Source organism: Vicugna pacos, chromosome 8 (assembly GCF_048564905.1).
Source record: "Vicugna pacos chromosome 8, VicPac4, whole genome shotgun sequence".
NCBI lineage: Eukaryota > Metazoa > Chordata > Mammalia > Artiodactyla > Camelidae > Vicugna > Vicugna pacos.
Window position 1 is genome coordinate 51386225 of NC_132994.1, and position 27262 is coordinate 51413486.

Consider the following 27262-nt stretch of genomic DNA (forward strand, 5'->3'; position numbering starts at 1 on the left):
TAGAGACCAACTAGCTACTCTAAGAAAATTTAAAGTAACACATATATGGTCAGCAAGGAGAGGTGGAAAGACGTGGAGGTCTGGAGACCAAGTTCACCTCCTCACTGTGAAGGTCACCAACCAGCTATGTGACACGACCTTGAGCAAGTCACATCACACTAGCTCTGACTTTCCATCAGGCTCTAAGGCTTTAGTTTATATAGAGACTAGACAAATAAATATAAATATTACATTCATTTAATCCTCAAAACAATCTAATGTGCTTAGGTAGTAGAATTATCACACATTTTATAGAAATGGAAAATAAAATGCATATAAATTAAGAAACTTGCCCAAGTGTCAGAGTCCTGATCTGACCTCTGGTGGCCTGGATTGGGATTCGATTCAGTGTTCCTAGCCACCACACTGATGTACTGGCTTTTTTATTGGCAGGGCAGTAGATGGGATAGTGTGTGTGCTCCACCAAGGTCATTTTAGGTCCCTGTAGCCTTCTCTGTGTACCCATCATCCAGGTTCTGGTGCCTAATTTCTAATTACTTGCACCTGAGACTTTCCTCAGTGGTACCATCTCAGGCTCACTTCGTAAAGAGCAGGAAGTGCCAGAAAATGCACATTCCTCTAGGATAGGTGACAAGCAAAAGTGTATCAATATCCAACCATCTTGTGTCAAATGGGACAACTCAAAACATGCTTTATGTTATCCATGGGTGCCATGGACTGAATATTTGCATCCCCCCCCAAATTCATATATTAAAATCCTAACCTGCAAGGTGATAGTTATTAGAGGTGAGGCTTTGGGGAGGTGATAGGTCATGAGGGTGGATCCTCATGAATGGGATTAGTGCCCTTATAAGAGACCCAGGGAGATGCCTTGCTCCTTCCTTCATGTGAGGTCACAGTGAGAAGATGGCCATCTCTAAGCAAGAGGCTCACACCAGACACCAAAGATGCTGGCACCTTGATGTTGGACTTACCAGCCTCCAGAACTGTGAGAAACAAATTTATAAGCCATCCAGTGTATGGTATTCTGTTAGAGGAGATTCAGCGGGCTAAAATAATGGGATTAGATTAAACCTGGAACTACAAAGCAGTCACATCCTTGCTTGGCTTCTTCCCCTTCCCCAGCCTTACTCTGCTCCCTACTGTTTTCTCCTGGTACTTCCTTAATCAATCCTTTCTACATAAATCCTGGTCTCAGAGGACTGCCCCTGGGAACCCAACCTAAGACAAGAAGCATAATGGAAGAGCATTTTTCAGACCACATTTTCTTGGGTTTGAATCTTACTCCATCACTTTCTTATCTGTTTTTATTTAAATGTATTTGACATATAACATTCTGTGCATTTAAGGTGTACAACATGTTGATGTGATACATTTATATATTGTAATATGATCACATCAAACTTGCTGAAAGACTAGATCTTAATTATTCCCACCACAACGAAGAATTAATAATTTTGTGACTTTCTATCTCTGTTTGCTAGTGGCTTAATGTCTCTATCAGAAAATCAGTGATAATGAGGTTTACTTTTAAGGTCACTTGAGAATCAAATGACTTGCACACATAAAGCAACAGACACCTTGTAAATGCTCAGAAAGTGAGGTATTATTATGAGTTGGATTCCAGGCTTTTTCAAATATTTTTAACATTTAACATAGATAACTAGCAAACTATACAAGTAGTCCACTTACAAATTCCAGTATTTCAAAATCTAATTTTAAGGCTTATATATTACAAATATTCAAGTAGAAAATATTGCCATGGTCAAATGTTTTATTGCAAAATATATAATCATATGAAATACAAATTTAGGTACAACATGTCAATTTACTTAAGATTTGAGTTTCAAATTTGTATGTATAAGACTGAGATGTATATTCTCTACAGAGATTTTTTCCTGAAATACCACCTCCCTCCTTTCTCCAAAAGAAACTTAGCTACATTGACACATATTTTGTGTACAGTTTTGGATATAAACTGTCCTTACCATGTTGCTCTGAAAATCTTTTCTCTCAAAGAGATGGCCTCTATTCATTCATGTATGCATGCACTCAACTAATCAAATAAATTTAAAAAAAAAACACCTATATCTACCCTTCTGTGTGCTCTTTGTTAGGAGCCAAGGGAGGAAACAAAGATGCACTGTACATGAATTTGACAGTCATATGTTTCATATTCTAGAATAGTAGAGAAGCTAAGGCCAGAGAATGATACTTGTTGGTTACCTTCCAGCGTCAATTCCCCCAGAAGACCTTCCTACCAGAATCCTGAATTGCTTAGCTACACCATTGGGCTAAAAATGATTCCTACTGCCCCTGAGTGGCCTAAACCCATTCACGTGACCCCATCCTTGACATGAAGTTAAATTAGTCAAATCACAGGGACTTGTACATCGTGGCTGATGGAAGAGCCATCCTCTCCTTTCCCCAAGATGTGAAAACTAAAGTTTATATGAGGAGTTGAGGCTGCCATTTTCCTACCATTAGGGAAAACAGACGAAAGATCAGGACAACACAATGGTAATGGCCAAGCTCAAAATGAAGCCGCGGCTCTTGAAATGTCATAAATTTCTGGACTAAGGGATTTGCTTGAAATAAACCCAAGCAACACTCAGCTGAAATAAAAATGGGTTTGATGCTGACAGTAATTGTCAATGATGATTATAGTCTTCAGTCACCCTTCATTTGTTTCTTTCCTCTCTTTAGACAATGAAAACTGAGATGACTACTCAAATCTGGATTAAGTTAGACACTTGGTTAAGACTTCGGTCTACTTCTGAAAAAAGCAAATAAAAAGAGCTCCCAAAATAACTAATAGCTGAGTCTCTGGTTCTACAACATATCTGAAAATCTTTTTTTTTTCATGAGAACACTGAATATTTAGAATATGCCAAAGCAGTATGGCTCATCCAGTTTCATATTTCTCATCCTCAAAATATCCTTCAAGCTCCTTTCCAGTCATAGCATTCATCCTAGTCCACACCTCCTGTACATCCTATCTTAATTATACCAGTAGCCACCTGCTTTTCTTCTTGAATGTTTAGGAACTTGCTTTCTGGACCATACTCCATATCCCAGCCAAACAATCTTAACAAGTCAGCACTTTTCACCTTGTTAATCTGAATAATATTTGATGGCTCCACACAACCCAACCTGCATCTGATCAAGTCCACGCTTTTTTCTCTGACATTTAGGGCCCACTTTCATTGGCTGCGTGTTACCCACACAGTCCCATAAGCATGAATTCTCAGCCATAGGAATCACTTCCCTTTATGCACCATGTTTGTTCTTACCTTCTTATTTCATTAGTACTGTCTTCTCCACCTAGTACATTCTCCTTACTCAACTTTGCTTATTAAAATCCTACTTGTTCCTGAAAGCCCATGTTTTGTTTTCCCTGGATGCTTCATCTGATTATTTTGGCTTGCATTTTCCTTGTTTCTCTGAACTTCTTCTGGGAGGCAGTACCATGTGGTAGCTTGAAGCCAAAGATGTGGTTTGGAATCCAACGTCTTGCACTTACCAGCTGTGTGACCTGAGGCAAATTACTTAACCTTACTGAAACTCAGTCTTCTTATTCATGAAATGGAAACACAAATCAACTTTTAATCCATGATAAAAGGTAAAGGAGAATATGTATATAGCACATAATAATTTACAGTAAGCAATTAAAAACTATACTCAGTGCTGTACAACTTAGCAAATCTATCATTTTTTTTAAATTAGATGCACTTATTTCTTACCTGAGTTTTTTCTCCCTACTCGGAGTAGCAACTCATTGTTTACCACTTGTTGACAATTCATTACATGGAACAGACTTCTTCAAAGCCTTTATTATTTCTGTGCATTGCAATTAAGAAAACAGTACATCAAGACTAGATACTGCTAGTTGTTCTTTGGCATGAGATTGCTTACTTACATCCTTATAAGCATGAGCTGTTTTTTAACAATAAACTGATTTTTTTCAGATTAAACCTGTATTTCAGATTCTGGCAATTCATGGAATCCAAACTACATACAGTTTATATAAAGTAGACATGATTTGCTACTTCATACTACAGAAAAATGGTTTACAGAACTTATCCAATTGTGCTGTTGGTCAGTGCGTGCTATTCAGTGCAGCAAAACATTCATCAAAGGTGTGAGTGTATCTGGATTTCTGCCAGTCCTATGCAAGGTAAAGAGACACACATGGACCAACATGTTCTACAGAGGATATAAACTTCAAAATGGGGGGTATCTGATAGGAACATAGTTTCACATCACAGAGTGACAGGGAGACAGAACCTCATGGACACTCCAACTTTATCTTCAGGGACCCATCCTTCTATGGTGGACAAGTGGACCAAAGGTTGACAGAGGGAAACATTATAGAGCTGAGTATTGGAAGCAATACTCATCTGAGCAAAGATAAGTAAACATTAAATTACCACAACAATGAGGAAAGTATTTGCAACATTTATATCAAGCAAAAAGCTAATCCCCTTGAAAATAAAAAAGCTCTGATAAGACAAACAAGCAAAAACTCAATAGTAAAAAAGGGCAGAATTACATGAAAAGTTCACAGCAAAGAGGTACAAGCAGTTACAAACAAAGAAAAAGATGTTAAAAGTCACTCATAATTAAATCAATAAAGATGAAAACATACTCTTTCACCTATCAGACTGGCAACACACTAGAAGTTTAATAGGCAATATCAGAGAGTGTTATGGACTGAATTAACGTATCCCCCCAAATTCATCCACTGATGTCACAATCCCCAAAGTGACTGTATTTGGAGACAGGGCCTTAATGGAAGTAATTAAGGTTAAATGAGGGTATTATACACTAGGGCCCTGATCCAATAGGAATAGCGTCTTTATAAGAAGAGACAAGAGAGTGCTCTCTCTCTCGTTTTCCTCTTTCTCTCTCTGCCATGTAAGGACACAGTGAGAAGCAGTCACAAGCCAAGAGACGAGGCTTCAGAATGAAACCACCCTTGCTGGCACCCTGATCTTGGACCTTCCAGCCTCCAGAACTGTGAGAAATTTCTGTTGTTTAAGCCACCCAATCTATGGTATTTCGTTATGGCAGGCCTAGTAGATGAATACAGAAAGAATGTAACAACATAACACTGGAAATATTTAATGTTATCAATTAAATGATATTAAATTTAGGCAGTGGACTACCCACACAGTCATTAAAGGGTAAGATAGATCTATACATGCTGAAGTGAAACATCTTCCGAGAGACAGTGTTAAATGCAAAAAGCAAGTGTCAAAATTTTTAGTTTGATTCTTACTGAAGTCTAAAAATACAAACAAGGAAAAAATATATGTAAAGAGAGAGGAAAGAAAATATAAACAGAAATAGACATAAAGGTATATGGCTGTATATGTATAGAAAATTTCAGAAAAATAAAAGAAAATATTAATGATGGCTGATGAAACGTGGAACTTGAATGGTAGAAGTTAGAGCTTTTTGCTTTTCACTTTAGGGACTTTTGCATTTGAATTGTTTACAGTGAACAAATATTCATTTTATGATATATTTTCAAAATTCTGTTGTCATCACTTATTTGCTGAATGGCCCCTGACAAGGTAATTAACTTATGAGTCCTCTTTTCCGACCTCACAAGGTGATCATGAGAATCATCTGAGATACTGGAAATCTATGGTATGTACAAACATTCATCAAATGTTAGTTCTCATATTTCCCATCCATAACCTATCTATGACAGTTCCTTGAACAGTACACACATATTGCATTTATGCTATGCTATTATACATATATATGTAATTTATATTTGAATTACATATATATGTTTATTTATATTTATATATATATTTAAATGGAGTCCCCCCAAATCTTCAAACATGTTTATTTCCCTAATCTTGAGTGAGGGCAACATAGTCTATTTCTTCTCATAATTTTTTAATTTAAAATTTATTCAGAGTAATAATTGATCAGGATGGATTTGGGACTAAGTATCCAGAACAACCACTGTTTCTCTGAAAACCGAAGTATAGTCTCTGAATTTGTAGGCCCTTAGAATAAGAGTTGTCTTCCCCAAACCTGCCATCAGGACTTTCCAGCTCACTGGCCGATGTCACTGTGTTGGCTTCACCTCTGAACAGACGCAGTTCCTGCTGGGAGGGTCCCACAAAGATACCCAGGCCTGGCTTTGGTTCTGCATCAGACATTTTCTGTCTCCCTGGATTGTTTTTGCTTTTTGGTTCTTCTTTGAAGTTACAGTTGTTAGTTCGCTTTTGTTGTTGTTGTCGTTGTGTGTGTGTGTGTGTGTGTTAATGGTTTAAAGGCCTAATAATTCCATCCATGAAAGGACAGGACTCAAATACTAACAGATGATCCTTGTGATAAAAAGCCACAGCCCCAAATTAGGGGAAAGGAAAAAAAACTTAGCTTTTCATTTAGTCCAATACAACTTACATAGAAAAATAACAGATTTAATTCTGCATATTTTAAAACTAACTCTTCAAAACTTGTTTTCACATCCTGAAACTTCTAGTACCTGTGTTTATATATTATTTATCATAACAATTTTGGCAGATTTAAATAAACTGTATTATTTTAGCATTTATTCATCATAATTTAAGGATTGTGCTTCCTGGAGAAACTTAATAAATGGGCCATCATTTTTTTCCTCTTCTAGGATTAAGGAAATAATCATTGCATGACATTTTTTATTCCTTTAGGCATAGTTTAAAGATTCGATGTAATTGTAAGCAATACTAATGAGTAACACTGCCTCATGCAGAGTTTTATGCTGGCTTTGATTTAGAGATCTAGAATTCATCACTCTTTAAATTTAAATTAAATCTAAAGTACAGTCTATCTTGTAATGAAAGCAGGAGAAACCGATGTTAAGTGTTTTTCTCTAAGATATAAAATAATGTTGCTTTAGAGCTGGTAATAAATGCAGGTTTCCACATCATAATTCATTTCACTGAATGTTGGCCCTTTCTATGAAGCGTTTACAAGTAGCACAGCAGAACTGTTCAGTTCAGTCCTTAAATTAGATACATAAACCACAGTGCCACACATTCAAAGTTCATTTGCTTCAAGGATAAGAGAGATTTTCTGAACACTGTTTGTAATTCACCATCATTGACATGCCTCTAGATCTGAGTCACTCATCCAACAAACTCATGAAGCACAAACTGCCCAGAACTGAAGTTTTAAGGATGAGCATAGCACAACTGTCCGGGGCTTAAGTTCTAAGGTCAACTAAAAAGATGAGTTCTGTGGGAAACATAAGTGCTATGGCATCAGTAATAGCTGTTTTTTGTATATAAATGTACCAAGCACATTATATATACTATCACATTTAATTTCATTTCATCCTCATACAATCCAGAGACAGGTATTATGCCTTCACTTTACAGACAAGGAAACTGAGACATAGTTAAGTCAACTGAACAAACTCACACAGCTGCTGAGTAGCAAGACTGAATTTGCATGCAGGGCTGCCTGGCTTCAGCCCCCGCTCTCTGGGAGACTAGGCCTGCCTCGCTGTCTTACCCGCACAGGCTGCAATGGGGGTCTGGAGGGGGAGCTATGGTTAGAAAAGGAATTGGAATAAAGCTCAACATAATTTTGTACTTTTAATATTATAGTCCTGCTTCAAAGACTCATTTGATTTTATTTATGGAGTTTGGCCCTCTGGTTGGAAAGGGGATAACAATAATGAAAAAGATGATGGCCTCACAGAATTTGTGATTAGCCATTACCACAAGTAAGAAATACATATAGTCTTTTACATTTCAGGAAAGTTCAACAAATGAACGAATACCAGTGGATGGCTTCTGTAATTCTGTCTCCTCTCTTTATTTCTTTCTTATTCTCTACGTGTTTAAACATGAGGCCTCCATAAAAAGAAGTCCTCCTTTATAGGGCAATTCCATGAAAAGGCGAAAACAACAAACAGGAGTGTCTCACTCCCGCCGTGGCTGAGTTAACACTGGTCTTCTGCGGGTGAGTCCCCACTCTAAGTGGATAACCCCTACTCCACGAAGCCTTTGCTTAGCATATAAACAGCATCACACTGAATTCACCTTTTCAAAGCCCTCAAGTTTCCTGCTGCCTTCCAGCTATTTGAATAAGTATGTCTTCTTCTCTGGATGTAGGTTTCTGGAAAGCAAAGCAAGTGTCTTATCAATCTTTGAGGTTATTTGCTTGCTCTTGATTTTGAAAAGTTTATATATAGAGAAAATAACAGAACATCATTCATATAACAACTACTCAGGATTAATGAACATATTGTCATTTTTACTTTGTTGTTCATCTTTGCCCCTACTAAATCCAGCACATTTCTCTGTTCTCACTCTTCTCTCAGTGGTGACCTGAATGGCAAACTCCAGCATTCAGAGTCTCAGTGAAAACCTCAGGGGTCAGATTAGTCTTAACAGGTCTGACCTTCCTTTTTTCCTAAACACGGCAGCCATCTCCTTTCAATTCAACCTCAAATAACTCTTGCAATCAAAACTTTTTATCAGAGTTTAAATATTCTAAAGTCTGCCATCATAGTAATTACACTAAAAATGGATCTACTTCTGAGAGAAACTTATAAAAAGCCTAGGTTATTTATTCCATATTCTTCTCCATCAGATAAAAGCCACTTTCAATCTAATCTTAATAATTTACAACCTGCATAGGTATTCATATTCAAAGAGAAATGTGCAGTTTCAGAAATGTGGCCCATTCTGACCTCAAACTTCTTCAAGACAACATTTTTTTTCACTTTCATAAAGGTATACTTGACATACACTAAACTGCACATATAGCAGTATAAAATTTGATAAATTTTAACATATGCACACATTCATAAAGCACAACTGAGATAATGAATACACCCATAATCCCCAAGGGTTTCCTCACGCCCTTTGGCAATCTCATTGTCTTGTTTCCTTGCTTCATTGTAATCCCCAGGAAACCACTAAATAGCTTTGTGTCACTAGAGATTATTTGCATTTTCTAGATATTATATCTACTACATTTTGCCTTGCTTCTGTCATTCAGCATAATTATTTATCAGATTAATCCATGTTGTTTTTATCTATCAGTAGTTCATTTTTATTTTTCATTGCTGAGTAGCATTCCATTGTATGGATATATCATAATTTGTTTATCCACTCACCTATTAACAGACATTTGAGTTGTTTCCATTTTTCTAGCTATTACAAATAAAGCTGCTATGAATAGTTATTTATAAGTCTTTGATGGACATATGTTTTTATTACTTGAATACACATCCAGTAGTGGAATAGCTGGACTATATGGCATGTTTTTTAATTATTTGAGAAACCGCCAAATAGTTTTTCAAAGTAGTGATACTATTTTATATCCTAATCAGCAGTGTATTAGAGTTCCAGTTACTTGACATCTTGCCAATCTTTTAAATTTTAGCTATTCATATAGGTGTGTGGTAGTATCCCAGTGTGGTTTTAATGTGAACTTCCTTAATGAGTAATGATGTTGAGCAATCTCTCAAGGCATTGGACATTACACAAAAGCAGAGAGTGATCTCTGAAAAATGAGAAACAAATGAGATCAGGCCTAGCATTTCCTCAGTTTACTGCCTAGAGAGTTTCCAGGCTGTTTCACAGAAAGGGGAAACCCAGGCAAACAAGGTACTCTCTGAGTTGAGGAGACAGAGTTGGGAGTCCAGGGAGGCTAAGTAGGTTACAGTTCACAGAATAAAATATGGAAGAGGAGAGAGACAAACAAAGAGCGAACTGAGGACATCTGCAGAGTACACCTCAAGTATTTTACTGGGTACTGATTCTTTCATGCAGGTAAAGATTACTCTAAAAACATAACCCAAGACCATATAAGAATTACTCTGAAGGATAAGCAGAAACAGTGAAAGAAATATCATAATGCAGAAAATACAGCCTTTTCCCAACAGTGTGAAATCTTATAAACCACAAGGCATTAGGTAAAATACTAAAGAGGGTTTTCCCTTGCAGTGAGTAAAATCAGCATTAAAAAATAAGACCCAAAAGGTCTGATTCCAAGTAACTTAACTATATTCCAGAAGAAATCTCAAGACTATTTATAAGAATACGAACATATCCAGCATTCAGTAAGGTAAATTAAAAATGTCTAGCATCCAACTAAAAATGACTAGTCATACAAAAAAATTAGAAAAACAAAACCCACAATGACAAAACTCAAATCAAACTAACCCAGAAATCATGCAAACAATTGACAAAGACATTATAATGGATATTATAATTGTATTTCAATGTTCTAAAAGATAAAGCAAAGATTGAATATGTTGCTTAGAGACATGGAAGATATTTTTAAATGCTCAAATCTAACTTTTAGAGATTAAAACTATAATACCTGAGATGAGAAACACAGTGCATAGTTTTAAGAGCAGAGTAGACAATGAAGAAGAAAGACTGAGGAACTTAAAGATAGAGCAATAAAACTGTTCAAAACTTTTTAAAAAGAGAGAAAAAAATAGTTTCAGTCATCTATGGAACAACTAGAAGCAGCCTAACATACATATAATTGGAGTCAGCATAAGAGGAGAGTAAAGGAAAAATCCAGAACTAACTTAATGATACCTAATGATAAAAGACTGAATATTTTCCCCCTAAGGTAAAGACCAAACAAGAGTTCACTCTCACCATTTCTACTCATCATTATACTGGAGGTTCTGCACATTGAAATAAAGAAAACATTTTTTGAAAAGAAATAAAAGGCATCAGATCAGTAAGGAGGCAATAAAACTATCTTTACTCTCAAATTATATGATGATCCAGGTAGAAAATCCAACTGAATCTGTAACAGTGCTGTTAGAACCAACAGGTGAATTTAGCACATTTGAGGGATACAAGATCCATATACAAGGACCATATTAGTAACAAAATAACAGAAAATGAAATTTAGAGGTAAATAACATTTAATACCATCAAAAATATTAAATTCAAAAAATAAATCTGACAAAAGTCATGCAAAACTTCTACACTGAAAGCTGAAAACATTGCTTAGAGAAATTAAATAAGAAAATATTCATGATCCTGGATTAGCCAAAAATTTCTTAGTTACAACACCAAAAACAATGCATAGAAGGAGAAACATAGACTAGATTTTACAAAACTTAAGAAATTCTGTTCTTCAGAAACACTCAAGTGAGTGAAGACAGACTGCAGACTAAGATAAAATATTAGCAAATCACAGATGTAATAAACAAAATGTGTCCAAAATATTAAAGAATACTCAAGACTCAAAAAAACAAACATCTGATTTAAAAAAATGGACCAAGATTTGGAGAAGCACTTCACCATAGAAGATAAACAAATGGCAGAAGCACCTGAAAAGATGTTCAACAAGCTCGGTCATTAGGAAATACAAATTAAAACCACAGGGAAATACAACTATTAGAATGGTTAACATTGTAAAAGAATGACTATTTAAAGTGTTGGTGAGGACATGAAACACCTGAAACACTCATACGTTGTTCTGGTAATGTAAAATGGTACAACTACTTTGGAAAACAGTTTAGCAGCTTTTTAAAATGTTAAACATATTGCATACATGTTGCACATGACTCACCATTCCACTCTTAGGTACACATCCAAGAGAAAAGAAAGCATATGCTCACACAAAGACTTGTACACAAATATTCATAGCAGCTTTATTTATAATAACTCCAAAATGGAAACAACACAAATATTCATCAAGTGAATGGAAAACAAATTTGTCTTGTAGAATGGAATGCTACTCAACATTAAAAAGAATGAACTATGAAAATATACAAACAAACAAACAAAAATTTAATCATACTGAGTAAAAGAAAGCAGACCAAAAAAAAAGTACATATACTATGATTCCATTATACAAAATTCTAAAAAGCTAATCTAGTGACCAAAAGCAGATATATATTGCCCAGGAATAGGAGGGGAGGTGGTAGGAGGAAAAGATCACAAGGAGCCATGATGAAATCTGGGGTATATGCTTATTATTTTCAGTGTGATGATGATTTCACAGCTGTACACACAGATCAGAATTCATCAAATAATACACTTTAAATATGTGCAAATTATAATCAGTTATACCTCAGCAAACTTGTTAAAAAATAACACCATGCACTACCACTGTAATCCCTCTAGGATGGCTAAGATGGAAAGCACTGATAATAGCAAGTATTTACAAGAATACAGAGCAACCAGAACTGGTATACACTGTGAAAAACTGTATCTAGATTGAAATTGTTTGCTTGGGGCAAAAGTAATGGTGTGCCAATCCCAAGATCAGGCACCAAATGGCCTTGCAGTTTCTGCTTGCTGGTTTGGAACCTTGCCACACTTCTGGAGAACATGATACTATACAGGAGAGCCCACTTTCCAGCTGAGGACTCCTCGATCAGCCTGTCAAGAGCTGATTCCCAACCATATGAGGGAGCTGAGGCACCATTAAAGAATCACTCACGTAGCCCAAGCTGGTAACAGACCTATGAGTAAGCAAAACAATAAACAGTAGAACCCCCTGACCCCAGCTGATCTGTAAACTATGATAAATGTGTATTTATTTAAAGCCTTTGAATTTTGGGGTGGTTTTGGACACAGCAATAGCTAACTGATACAAACAAATAAAAAAAATTCTGCTGTATATAGACAGTGAAACACTATATCACACAAAGATGAAAATGAACACATGATCTCCGATACCCCACAGCACAGCTGACTCACACATCATGTTGAGCAAAAGAAGGCAGATGCAAAAGAGTGCTCCTGTCTGACTCTAGTTACACAAAGTTCATGTAAATAGTGATTAAAATCAGAGCAGTGGTTATGTCTGGAGCAAAACAGTACCCGGAAGGGGTCTTGAGGGCCACTTCTGGAGGAGTGGTCATGCTCTAATTTCTTGATTATGATAATGCTTCCGTGAGTCAGTTCACCTTATGAAAATCCAGTGAGTCATATACTAGTGTCCATGCACTTTTATGTATGTAATTCAGTAAAAGGATTTTTTAAAAAAGGAATTGGTAAAGAATTGAACAGCAAATTCACTGTAGAGGTAATATAAATAAAAGGAGCATCAGTCTCTCACTGGTGAATCAAAGCAATGATAAATACTAGGTTTCACCCACTGGTCGGCAATAAATTTAAAAGACTGAAATATTCATTACTTGAGAGGGAATGCAGAAATAATGCACATTACTAGTGTGTGAACTTTAGAAAGTAATCTAATGAATATATTAAAATTTGGAATGCATATAACTTTTACTCAGTGCCTTTATGAACCTATCCTACAGAAATGTAACCACTAATACATAAGGATATACTTACAAGAATATTTATGGAAGCATTATTCACAGCAGCAAAGCAATTAAATCACCTTGAGTGTGCACCAACTGGGGATCGTTTCAAAAACTGGTTTATACCTAACAGGAGACTTAAGTAAATATTAAAATGTATGTGTTATTTTATTTTGACCTGCAGTAATAAGGGTGGTAATTTGAAAAAGCAAATTTCAAAGTAATATATATATAGCAATGCTAGTTTTGTTTTTAAAAAGAAGGATTAACTCAAAATCCAATACAATTTTGTAATTTTTTTCTTGAGCATAAGGTTGTAGAAGGATACAAAGAAATCTGTTAATATTGGTTACCTAAGAGAAGTGGAATTTGGAGGAAGGGGGACACCACCTTATTTTTCTACAGACTTCACTATTTTTCTTGTTGTAACAAGTATATATTACATTGAAAATGAAACAAATACATGTTAGAAAATACTTATTTTAAAATTCCTGGCATTTAAATTAAAATAAAAATAAGAGCACCAAGTCACTTAATTAAATGCAGTTTTCAAATCTTATGTCCAATCAGCACAAGTAGACACAGACATCATATAAAACAGACCAAAAAAAAAAAAAAGGAGAAAAATACTAAAGTTCTCTTGAGAAACAGAGCACAGAACGAACTCCTTAATCTTTCAAAGGATGAAGGATAAACTTTTACCAGTTGTGATCTCTTTTCAAGATTGGTAAAGGCCAGTCCAGGAGCACATCATATCACATATGAATTTCATACAATTATTAATTCAAGCTGAAGAAGAATTAAATTCTGCCATAAAATATCTTTTAGCACTTGGACAAGATAGACTTTGAAATAATGTGACCAATCCAAAAATCTGTTGGAAAATTTATTTGCTAAATGAGTGGAAAATATTACTCAGAGTACTGACATTTCCTATTTACCATTAAAAAAAAAAAGAACTTAGTTCTCTAACCTTGTAAATTTAATTCAATTGAGAATCTTATAACTTCTTGCAATGAGAGCTTGCCTTACATAGCAAATGAGATACATTTGGCAGCCTAGTTCTTAAAAGAATTAAGCTTTATCTTAAAAGTGAATATAGAAATAAAAAGAAAGACAGAAGCAATAAACATGGCAAGTTATAAGGAACTAATACCATTTGAAATCCAGCTGGATATAAATAAATATATTTCAACATTTCCTTTTTAATGTCTCAGAAAAGTTAATGAAAGCAAAGTGAGTTTCACAACTGCTCTAAATTACTGGATAATTACATCTAAGTAATTCAGACCTTTTTCAAAAGGCTCTAAAAATTCTTTCATTATAGATTATTAAAAGATGACAGAGTAGGAAGGGATATAAATCTTGGGTATATTTTTTACCTTGAGTTTGTTTTGTATTTCACAGGTTGAAAGGGAGATACAGACAAATAACAGCAATTTGGGATTTATGATCTAAATCACAGTTTCAATTAATTAACTGGATGAGAAGGGCAGTTTTTTTTTCACTAGACTTCATTTTCTGCAACCACGAAATAAAATGTTGACAAAAGCAAACAGAAAGTTTAGCATGTCAGAGTAAAAAATAAGTACAGAGTGACAGTATTTCACATATATCATGCCGTTGTATCAGATGCTTTATAAACATTGTCAAATAATTTTCATCGTAATCTGTGAATAGGTCACACCTTCATTTTGCCAATGAGGAAAGTGACATTCAGAGAAGTTCTGTTTAAGTCACTGAAGATCATATAAGTAGTTAATGGGAGAGCCAGGATTTGAAACAAGTTCCAAGTGACCAGAAAGACAGCACCCTTTATCCTTAATTTCATTAAAGTTAAACAAATTGTGTAAGTTCCCACTGCTGCACCAAGTAAATGACGTTTTATAATGCTAAATCCTCTGTGACTTTAAGAAAGATAGCCAATTTTTCTGAGCCTCAGTTTCTTCAAATTCAACAAGGCATAAGAAGTAAGTAAAAAGCACAGCGCCTGGTACACAGGGAGTAATCGACAAAGACTTGTTTTCTGAAATTCAATATTTTTCAAGCACTTTCAGAGTAGCCTTGAGAAGGCAGGAACTGTTATTGCCATTTTGCATATGGGTATATACTGACAACGAGAGCATAAAAGGCAAGAGAGACATATTCAATAACAGCTCATGGTCTTTATCATCATGATGAAGAACTGTGTTCAGTTTCTATTCAGAAGGACTAATTTTGCATTGAAGTCATGAAGTTTAAATCGGCTCTTATGGAGAAAATAACCAATTTCATTGGTAAAGATAAATTTGGAAAGCCCACAGAAATTTTTAATAATTATGAGAAACATTCATCTCTGGAGGGTGGTTTTAAAGCTATAGTTATTCAAATCTCAAGCAATAAATATATAAACTATCTCTTGAGATCTGTATTAGGACCACAGCTCAATAAAATGAACAGCTTATTGATACAAACCTCTTGTATAAAGAAGCCCACATACATTACATACTTTTAAACTACTGAGTAAAGGTGACTGACGTGGACAATGGGAATGGGCGTCCAATTAACTCAGCAGTCAAGTCACCCTAAGGGGCGAGAGCTCTAGGGAAGACCTCTCACTTCTGCAGGAACTGAATGGCATTTGCTTTCTTCTGAGGAACTGCCTGTAGCTTTTCTTTCAAGAACTACATGGTTATATGCATATGTGTGCAATGAAGAGGTAGCCTTGATTTCTATTTTGGAGCGCCTGATGCCACTTGCCAGAGTTTTACCATGAAGTAAAACTGTAAGTTCATGGCTGGGGCTAAAGCTACACAATGGTGTCATTCAGGATAAAATCAGTGACCCCATTTAGATAGCGGAGGCCACAGTCTACAGCCCCTTTCAACATTTCACACTAGGGACTTTGGTGTGGCTAAGGCATTCTCTAATCAAAAAATGAGGTTACCCTGACAACAAGGGATTCTGCATTCTAATCTGACATAACTAGACGATGGTTTTGAAGTTTAGCCAGCAGCTGCTGGTTGGCTTTAGCACAGGCAGATGCTGGTTGCAGCAGCAAGGATGCCTGGAACATGTGGGACCAGAAGGAGCTTCTACATAGATCAATTTCAGAACTTTAATGTTGAAGCAAGAGGCCTTTTTTCCAGTCCATGAATGCTTTCCTCCACAGACCTGAACAGTCATATTTTGAGGCAAACTGCAAAAGTGCTCATCACTGTTTATTTTTTAAATATCCTTTCATCCTCAGGGCAAAATATACAAACAGGAAAATGATCAGCAATGAACAAGTCACTTAACCTCTCTGGGCTTCAGTTTCCTCATCTGTAAAATAACAATAATAATACTACCTACTTCTTAGGGCTTTTATGAAGGTCGATGACTCACAAAATGTACAGTATTCTCAATAAATACTGCCTTTCGTCTAATTTTATTTTGCCCGTAAGCATATAAACAGAGGGGTAGCACCTCAGTCATCCTCACCACACTTCCCTCCCTCCCTAAGATCTATTCAGTTGTACTTTCCCCCAGTGCGTCTTCCCATAGGGCACGGAACCCAAATCTTCACTGCTCTCCTTTCGTGTTGCCTTTACTGCCTCTACTGTGAGTTTGATGCCAATGTCCACTTGCCGGCTTTGGGGTTTCTCTGTTATCCATGTGTGCAACTCTTCTCCTCATCTAGACTAGAATGTCACTGCAGTGAAAGGCCATGTCTTCTATTGTCTTAAATCTGACAAAAGACATAGTACTGAGCACTGTCCCAAGCAGGCACTCACTAGACATTCAATTCTTCTTTGCAATTTAGGCAACAGTAGGAAGGGATGTTTCCAGCTGATTAAGCATATAGTGTATTAAGTACACAGTTGATTTCTGAAACATGTCACAAACAAAGTGCCTCTCCTGTGTTCTCAGGACTTCCTCACGCCAAGCTAAAGACTGAGAGGCTCTGGGTAGCATTTACATACTTATTAACAGTTCTTTGCATGGTCTGGCCTTTAGTTAATATGAGATTCCACACAGAGCAATTCAGTGAAATTTCAGTGGTGAAAAGATCTCTCTTTGTTGGTAATGGAATGCATTCAAAAGTCAGCAAGGTGGCTTCCATACATAGTTTCTAAAATGGATCCATTACAATATAAACATTAATGTACGGTGTTCACGTCGATGTATATATTTCACTAGAACATAAATCTTTTCCCTTCATGGAAGAAACTATCCCTTTATCTGAATTAGTTCATGTTGAAATTTTATAATGAAAGTCAGCTGTGGTTCCAGGAAACAGCTGGTGTTTTTGCCTCGTCCACTTCCACAAAGAAATGTGCAATGCATCCAGAATAAACTATCTCAAAACCATAAATTGCTTAAATCTTCTTCATGTGAAGACAACTAACAGTGCATTTCAACAGTTGGTGTTTGATGTGTGCTCAATTTTTATAATATTTGTTGAGCAAAATAGTGTTACTATAAAGAATGCACCAATGCTATTTAATATGAAGAGCATTTTACAAGGTGCTATAAACTATAACTTAAATACAGTCTCCTGGGAAATTTTAGTAACTATAAAACAGTGATTCTCAACCACAGAGTTCATGTCATGAATACTTGGGAAACTTTTCCAAATGACAGTAACAACTATCACTAATAAAAGGGCCTGGACTCCATCCATAAAGATTATATTCAGATGATTCTAGTGTGTAACTAGGTTATGAATCAAGAAAAATATAATTATTAAATGAAGCAAAACTCAACCATAACTTTTATTGGATATGTGAGTATAATATTCTTCTTCATAAAATAGATATCTTATTAAACTCTTAGACATAATCTGAATTTTTGATGTGGAAATACATTCATTTTAAATGCACCGAGAGGCTTGATATTTTAAAGAATACAACTGTGTAGCCTTTTATAGCTTGATTAGAATTGTATAAAACTGTTCTTTGATTTATGAGTTTTATAAACTTGACTAGTAAAGAACTCATTTATTTAAACTGAGTTTCTACTACACATATAATTTTTTCTACTAATTACTGAAAGCTCCATTCATAAAAACTATTAAAAAATTACAGTGTTGCATCAAAAAGGAAATAATGGACATCATCCTGTTTTGATAAGTATACAATTTTTTACATTGAAAATAGACATCAAAATAAAATTGGTATGTTATATCCCATGGGAACACACGCACACATGCACGCACATGCACACACACACACACATTACCTTCACTCTTTTTATAATTTTTCAGGATATCTTTTTACTACAATCTATCTTATACATTGTATGAATGTATCAGATGTATCCATTTATTTTATACATTTCCAGTTTTGTCAATTTTAATATTTAACTACAATCATAGAATTTTAAGGGCTAAATATCACTTAGAACCACCGCTCAGTTGTATAGATTTATAGTCTTTGAATTGTGTTATTAACACGAATTCAAGCTCTTGAGAGCATTGTGGTGCAGCCATGCTAATTTTCCACTGACCAGTGGTTACTGCAGGATTAGAACCCATGCTCTGAATCTGGTTCTTAGGCCGCTCTGAGATACCAACATTCCTAGATCTCTCCAACAACATGGCTCTTCTTGTTTCTGGGGTACTTTTCTCTAGGCATTTTGCCATAAATTTAACTTCCAAATGAAAATGTTAATATATTTTTCTCACAAGTCTAGGCCATTACAGTGAAGGGGAATAAAATCGATCATTTTCATTATTTTCACTTAACTCAAAAGAGGATTGTGGCTCAGCTCATAAAGAGGGCTACAGGCTTGCTTCCAGTGATCCTTATGCTCCAAGACATGTCCAATAATATCAGCAGGCTACCTTCTTTCCACTGAAATTATTTCCAGTCCCTTCTCTCCGACACCATCTCTGAGATTTAACATTCTGTGTCCTTTTGTAGCCACGTGCATAATCTTTCGCCTAATCATCCTAACTCAAATCGTTTTTAAATGACTTCCTAAATCACAAATGAAACTTTACATGTCATCTCTTGTTTGTGAGCATTTCTGATCCCCAAGAGTGAAAACAGTAGGCCTCTGTGAAATCAAATGCCATTTGGCCAGGTCTATGTCAGTTCCTAGGATCTTAAAGCTGATATTTCTGGAAGGTTCTGGTGGAATCTGTTTGTGTAGCCCTTGGTCTACACTGATCCTATAGGACACAGAAGTAGCCTGGGTCCTGAGAAGCTTATTCACATTATGTTTTGTTGTACGACATATCACCTAGAAAAATCATAAGGCCTGGGCTAGTAGAATTGTAGAGAGAAAGATCCACTAGTTTTGCTATAAAGATCCGTGTACAATCTTGCCTCTGCTTCACAGAATTTGTGTCATGTTAAGCAAATCATTTATGCATGCCATGCCTCATTTGTTTGTCTGGAAAGTGGTGGTAATTTAACCTACCTGGAAGGAGGCTATGAAAATCTAACAAGATAATGTATTTAAAGTCAAAAAAAATAAGTATTTTACTCACATACTTCCCTGTACATGAGTAAAAGTCATTCATATCTTAATATTACCAACCTTTTTAACCTATTGTACCATCAACATGTAGAATCCAGCATAAATATCTTAGTACTCTTTCAACAGAAGTGCTGTTAATTAAACTATTTACCAATTTTCATGACCGATAATTATCAATAAATGTGCTAATGCTTTCCAATTTTGTCATCCAACCTTTTGGACTATTTTTTAAAAAAAGATGTACTAGATTGGGGATAGAGTTGGGTGGTAGAAGAACAACAAAGAAAATAATTATCTTTTTATGTCTGTTGAAAATTATGTAAGGCCATAGAATGGAAGGCTAATGGGTGATCTAAGAATGTGAAAGAATATTTCCCAGAGGATAGACACCAGCTGGTTTTTATCCTTACTTAGACAAGAACAGGAGGAAATCAGCTTAAATTTCATTTGGTTTAGAATAATGGAAGCAAGCTATGAAATCTAATTCCCAAGGAATCTTTTCGTCAAAATAACATAGAGACTTACTGCCTACTGTGGTTTCAGTGCGGTCCTGACTCTGAAGTATGAGAAAATACTAGATGAATTTATAGTCATCCATCTCTGTAATCCCCACCAAGAGAAAAAAACCAGCAATTACAAGCTGATTATGCAACAGGTGTTTTCACTTGTGTTCATTTCATCTTCACTAGAAGTTATTCTTCCTACTTCATAAGTAAAGATGCAAACTGAGAGCTGGGTTTGCCCAGGGTCACTGAGCTAATGGAAAGCAGGGTTAGAACACAACCCTCACCTCTCTCCAGGGTCCACCCTGTGCGTTGTACCAAACTATAAGCCTTCCTCACCCCGGCACCCTTAATTTCTATCCTTTTTATTAAAGGACATATTCCCAATATTTAGATTTATTTAGTTGTTTATTTACTTAGGTTCATTTTATTTAGATCATTTCCAAGATTTAGAGGTACCTGTAAACGAAAGTCAACTGGGAATTGAGCTAGTACTTACTGAGCTATCTAATATATCCCAACGTGTAAGAACTCCACAGATACTATTTCATTTGGTAATGACAGTTACCATTTGAGACAAGTACCATTATTATCCCCATTTACAGATGGAAACCTAAGCCTCGGAAGATCTGCAAAGAGAATCCAGGACCAAGGGACTAAACAGGAGGACTTTTAACTCCAAGGGAGGCAGTGGGGTCCTAAGCGTTTTCCCCCTGACACGCCCAGGGATAGTGAGAAGCAAGTATCTCAGGAAGTCACACCACAGGGCATCCAAACCCGAGCACAGATTTCACTTTTAGTTTTCAGCAACTCATAGATATTCAGAAGTAAAAAAAAAAAGAGCCAATTGAAATCATCTGGTCCAATCCCTTTATCTTACAGACAAGGAATTTGAGGATCAGGGCGAGGTTAAGTACTTTCTCTAGGGTCAGAAAGCTAATTAGTGACAGAGTTAGCAATAAATCACTTCTATGAAAAGACATGCTTTCAAAGTGAATTCAATTACCTCGTGCTCTCAAGTGGCTTTTAAGAACACCCAAGTTGCTAGGCAGTCTGCAATGCTTCTGTGAAGTCGAGGTAATCCAAGAGGATCTAGAAAGAACTTGGTAACACTAAGCAATCTAAGTGAGCAATCTTTAAAATGTGCTAATTTCAGTCAACTCATTATTGTTAGGGACAGAGCTGTTGTCAACTTTCCCTCTTTTCAAAGTTATAGTTTCAGCCACAGTAAGTGTGTATTTTCATCGCTCCTCTGGTAGATAAAAGATACATGATATTTCAGATATACTTGGATATAAGCATAAATTACTTTGGTATTTTGGTCTTTATGAATTTTTGGGTGATGAATTCCCAGAGAAGAGGATCCTTATAATTTTATAGCATGATATTTTCTTCCTAGAAGATCAAAAATCATCCTGTCGTCAATTGGTGATAAAATCCACAGGCACCAGGGGTAATGCATTGGTAGTAAGAATTTAATAACCAAATAGGGTGCAGCAAAGTATTTTAAAGGAATGGAAAGTATTTTTTACATGAAACATACTTTAAAAGTTAATTTCTTTCAACATGCTAAATACATCTATCTAAAGAGCCGAAGTCTGCCATTAGGAAATATGGTTGAATTAAAGATAAAAAGGAAACATCAGGAAATCAAAGAAGTACTACAAAACGGGAATGAAAATGGATGGAAATACAAACAACCGTTCAATCAATAACAAACACCTATTACTCGGCCAGAGATAAAGTGAAACAGAAGGTAAATACAGGATAAAACAGTGAGAACTCAAGTGTGGAGTCTGTGAAAATGCATCCTGCTGACAAACCAAGATGCTATTTCCATCAGGGGAAAAAAATCACATCAATTAAAATATATCCTGAAATATCATTTCAGGGGAAAAAAGGAAGAAGATATACTGACTGAGAAGAGAGAACTCTATTAGTTGTCAAATCATGTAGTTTGGCACTGAGAATTCTCACAATTTACTAAATTTAACCCTGAAGTCTTACACATTTTCAGAAACAGAAACCTTCTAACACACTTGACATTTCAGAATGTGTTAATGCTGAATTTCTCCATTTGACGGTGTCCTTTTACTTAAGAAGAAGAAAGAATGAACACAACAGGGAAACTGGACAGCAATGTTCCTTTAACATAAAATAAACATAAAGTCAAAGGTCTGTGCTATGTGTCTAGCAGAGGAAAATCAATTTTTGAGTGACTATTTCATGGCTATCCAATCCTCTGGCTTCAAGGACATTTCATGGTTATTCAATGTCAATTGTGCTTAGGTTTTCTTATCCCAGGAAACATTTCCCAAATTAAATCGCTCAGATTTATGAACACCACCAATGGAAAAGAACAGCAGTGTCTAATTTCATGGCAAGAAAGATGTTCTGTTTAGTAGCAAGTATAAAGCATAGCACTTCCCTTCCTGTGTCCTTTGCTGAAGAGGAGAATAAAGACAGTGTTTTGTTCCCTCAATGTCACATTTCTTCAGAGCAGAAAGTTCTCAGGTGGCCTCCCTGAGTGAAATGAGTGGCAACCTAGGTTTTATTTGGAACTCTGACTGCCTAGAAAGGGTGTCTGGTTCGGACTCCCTCAGCAACCCAGAAACCTAACAGGATGCTCCACAGATTAGCACTTGCGTATTGCTAGCAATCAACATAATCTTATTTAGTTACTCAATTTAACAAACATTATGTGCCAGGCACTGTTCTAAATACTTTACAAATACTAAACTCCTTTGACTCACTTAATAGTCATAACAACCCTCCTGGTGAGAACTATTACGCCCATTTTTCCAGATGAGGAAACTGAGGAACAGGACAGTAAATAATGGGCCCGTGATCACACGACTAGTAAAAATACCCTTTCTTAAAACTCAGCAATAGTCAACCTTTCAGCATGATGCTCTTCCTTTTCTGGGCCTCCACACAAAATAGTAGTTTTCAATAAAAAGTCATTCAGAAAGCAAAACTGAAAATAAATGGCCAGAGTGGGGAGGGTAGAGCTCAGTGGTAGTGTGGTTAGCATGCATGAGGTCCTGGGTTCAGTCCCCATATAAGTAAGTAAATAAATAAAAACCTAACTACCTCCCCTCGAAAGAAAAGAAAAAGAAAAAAATAAAATGAATGGCCTGACAATAATAGTTGAATTTATGAAGTTTTCTGTGTTAGATTCAGCGCTAAGGGCTAATAAATTTTTTTCAAACATGCTATTTAATCTTCGGTCTAAAAACCCCATCAGGAAAGTATCATTCCCATTTAAATGGTAAAATTGAGATGTAGGTGATTAATAACTTTCCCACAGTTCAGTGACTAATGGAAAGATGGGTTTCAAACCTGGTCCATCAAAGCACAGAGCTCACCTACTGCCTCCCTAACAGAAGTCATCTCCTTTAAGGGGAGAGGACTAAGGATGATGATTCGACCTGAATGTTTTTTTTCTTCTCCTCTTTAACATAATAAGTCATCAACAACTGTGTATTAAATTGATTAAGACACATCAGATTTAAACAGATGAGTTAGGAGTTTATAAATAAGGAGAATCCCCTGACAAAAAAAGCTCCTCCAAAAAAAAAGTGTGTTAAACCAATTGATAACCCCAGCTTCTAGCAGAGTATATCCAATCATTAGTATAAGTTGTGATAATGATATTACTATTGACTAAAGAGAGTGGAAAGAATCATTTTCTCTAAAAAAAAACCAACCCTTTAAATTTGGGGTAAAGTCACATATTTGGCTTTATAAAGCTTGAATAGGGTCATATTAAGTATGAAGAGATAAGCTGGGTAGTGGCTCTCGAGAGGAAATCAAGAGATGATCTCATATGAGGAGTGTAGTTTTAAGATAATTTACCAAGAATTTTCTTTTTAAAAATCTCCATATGTCATCTGATTGTGCATACATTTTCAAGTCATAATTTTAAGCACTTTTTGCAAGCATCAAAATATAAATCAATAAACTGGAACCACAAGTGAATTGAAACCATCAATAATTTATATCATAATCCCATCTTTCCTGCAGATGAAATTATTTATCTTTGTTATTTTACTGTTTTAAAAATGACTTACCTTATTATTTCATACGTTTAATAGTAAATCATTTTTATCATTATATGATTGAAATTTAAATTGAAGTATACTTAATATTTTGAATATTAATCATTTCAATTAAATGTATTCATTGATCAAACCACTGATTTATTTATCTGCTTAGTTTTATAGTTATTAAAACTAGTAAATATTATCAACATTAAAACTTGTAAAGCACAGGGAAATATACGTAAGATCTTATGGTAGCTCACAGAGAAAAAAATGTGACAATGAATATATATATGTTCAAGTATAACTAAAAACTTTTGCTCTACACTGGAATTTGACACAACATTGTAAAATGATTATAAATCAATAAAAAATGTTAAAAAATAAAAATTTCAAAAAAACCCCAAAAAAATCTTCAATTACAAACTTTTGCTTTGAAATAAAGTCCAGAGAACAAAACTGATTAATTGTAATACTACTGTAATCAATATGTTCTTAAAACTCACTGCAAATGACACACAAGATAATACAATACAAAAGCAATGTTATTTTTTCTGAGAAAGCACTTTTAGTTTGTGTCAGAGAAGGACTGAGGCTTTTTGATGCAGTAATTTGTGGGACATAAAATAAGGTAAAGGAGAAGCACCTAGCTCATGGATTTTCAAAACTAAGAGTCTTTGGTTCTATGAAAAGAAGATACACTTTTCTTAAATTATTAGAAATCATCTGTGCTAAGAAAAAGAGACTGGGAAATCAGTTAATTTCTTAAGGTAAAATAGAAATCTATGAATTCTACTTTAGAAATTTATTAAAATTTTATTGTAAACTGGCAAAAGCTGCCAATTGAAACTGTTTTCAAAAGACTATCTCAAAATCTATACAACCTAAATATTTAAAATTTGTTTTCCCAATAGAACTTTCTTTTGTTTTTTTGTTTGTTGTTTTTTGTATATTATCCTATTTGAGTTCATTTGCAAGTTAAATGATTCATAATACTGACTTTTAAAATAGTTTAGATTACCAATGAGCTCAGAAATCTATTCTCTAAGTGGTATTCATAAGTAATAACAGAATTTTAAAGCTAGCCACCAACCCTCTGTCCCACAACAACAAAGTTTGTATAAGCCTTGCCCTCCAACCAGCCACCCCTCCCTCAAATCGCCTCTTATTCAGGGAAAAGAATTTTTGGCTTTTATAGACCTCCAAACGTGGCAAAAAAAAAAAAAGCTTCAAAGCCTTTCAAGTAACAGAGATCCCTCTTGAAACCTAGTGAAGACAGCAGTGTGAACCCCAAAGTGCATAATTCTAGGCACATTCTTAGTTAATAGATACCCACATATCTGAGTATTCCTATCATATGCTTGTGATGGGAAAGCTAGCTAAGAATTCTTAGATGAGGTACTAAGCAAATACCCTACATAGAGGGTCAGAACCTATTCTGCCCTCCCTTAGGTGCAAACAATTGTTTTTATTTCATTCAAATTCTTAGCATTAATAAAAATAAGAATAAAAATGCATTCATGTAAGTGGTTAAGGACTTCACATCTAACCAATTAACTTTTGCTGAAATATGAATCCAGGACCTATTTTGTGAAACATTTGCTTTCATTTCTGAGCCTATATGTTTTACCTTTGACCCTTAAGCCAGGTTCCAGTTAAATTTACTGCAAATGACACACAATAATATATAACACGCAGTGTGTATAAATATAACATTCTCTTTCTGAGAAAGACTTTTCGTTGGTTTTTAGGAAAGGATTCAGTACTGCATTAAGTACCTGAGACTAGAATTGGCATTCCCCTTTCACATGCAAGAAGCAGAACCGAACGTTGCACAGAGGTGAATGACTCATCCACAGTCACACTAATTGTTCCACTAAGTCTTCTGATTGTTAAAATATCCTGCAAGTATTTAAGACTACTTATTAATTCAATAAACATTCCCTCAACCTACTCCTCTTGCCTCTCTAAGTGGTTATGAATCATTTCATAATCAAAAGGCAGATCTGTGCCACTGGACACATATATTAGAAATGAACAAATTTAAATCACTTTGTAGAATGTGCTCAGTGTTTTCATCTCTGCCAACATGCTTTGAGGTTGGTGGGGAAAGTGTGATGACTGATCCCCTTTTACAGATGAGGAAACTGGGGCCTGCAGTGTTACCCCGGAGCCTCTTGCCGGGGTGCACATAAAGAAGTCAACTCGCAATATGAATCTGGCTATTTCCCTCCAGATTTAGAATCTAGAAGTTTGTTCCTTTTCCACATTCACACTGCTTCATTATGCAGTCTGGGGGTGACAAAAATTTGGCAATGTCTGGCCTTCTGAATGTCTGCCCTATTTTTTTTAACTTTATTATTGTTTTTTGTTTGTTTTTGGAGGGGGAGGCAATTAGGTTTATTTATTTATTTTATTATTATTATTTTGATAGAGGTGCTGGGGATTGAACCCAGAATCTTGTGCATGCAAAGCATGCACTCTACCACTGAGCTATACCCTACCCCGCTGTTTGCAATATTTTGCGTGCGCTATTGAATTATATCTTATTCTTTCCAGCGTCTTGGTCACATCTCCTACAATCTCAGTGTAGGTTCTTTGAGAGCATGGATCATAAATGGAGCCTCTGTGGAACTGTCCAGAAATTCCTAGCACAGAGACAAGGACCTGTAATTTTTTTAAAGACTTGGTCATTCACTAACTAGATGCAAAAGTTCCAGGAGACCTATCTATTCCTGGAGGAGGTGGGAGAGAATTAGATATTACAGGTAAATTAGGCTTATTTATTACCTCTGTGTTTTTCAGTTCTGCAGAAATTCACTACAATATTCTTGTTTTCCTATTTTCAGAAAACATGCTGTAACAATTAGTTTTGTGACAATACCCAGTATTTTCAACGAAGCAGATATTCTCAAACTATTGGTGGGGAAGGTAAACTTCCTGGATATAATTTACTGATATGTTAAGTATATTATTTTAAATAGCAATCCCAATTGTTG

At 35.5% G+C, this 27262-nt stretch overlaps 1 protein-coding gene across 2 annotated transcripts in view; it reads right to left on the reverse strand.

Annotated features, from left to right (window-relative positions):
* The window catches only part of MOXD1 (monooxygenase DBH like 1), an 84366-nt gene that overhangs the window by 29887 nt on the left and 27217 nt on the right, over positions 1 to 27262 (reverse strand). The gene's annotated exons all lie outside the window — the stretch shown is intronic.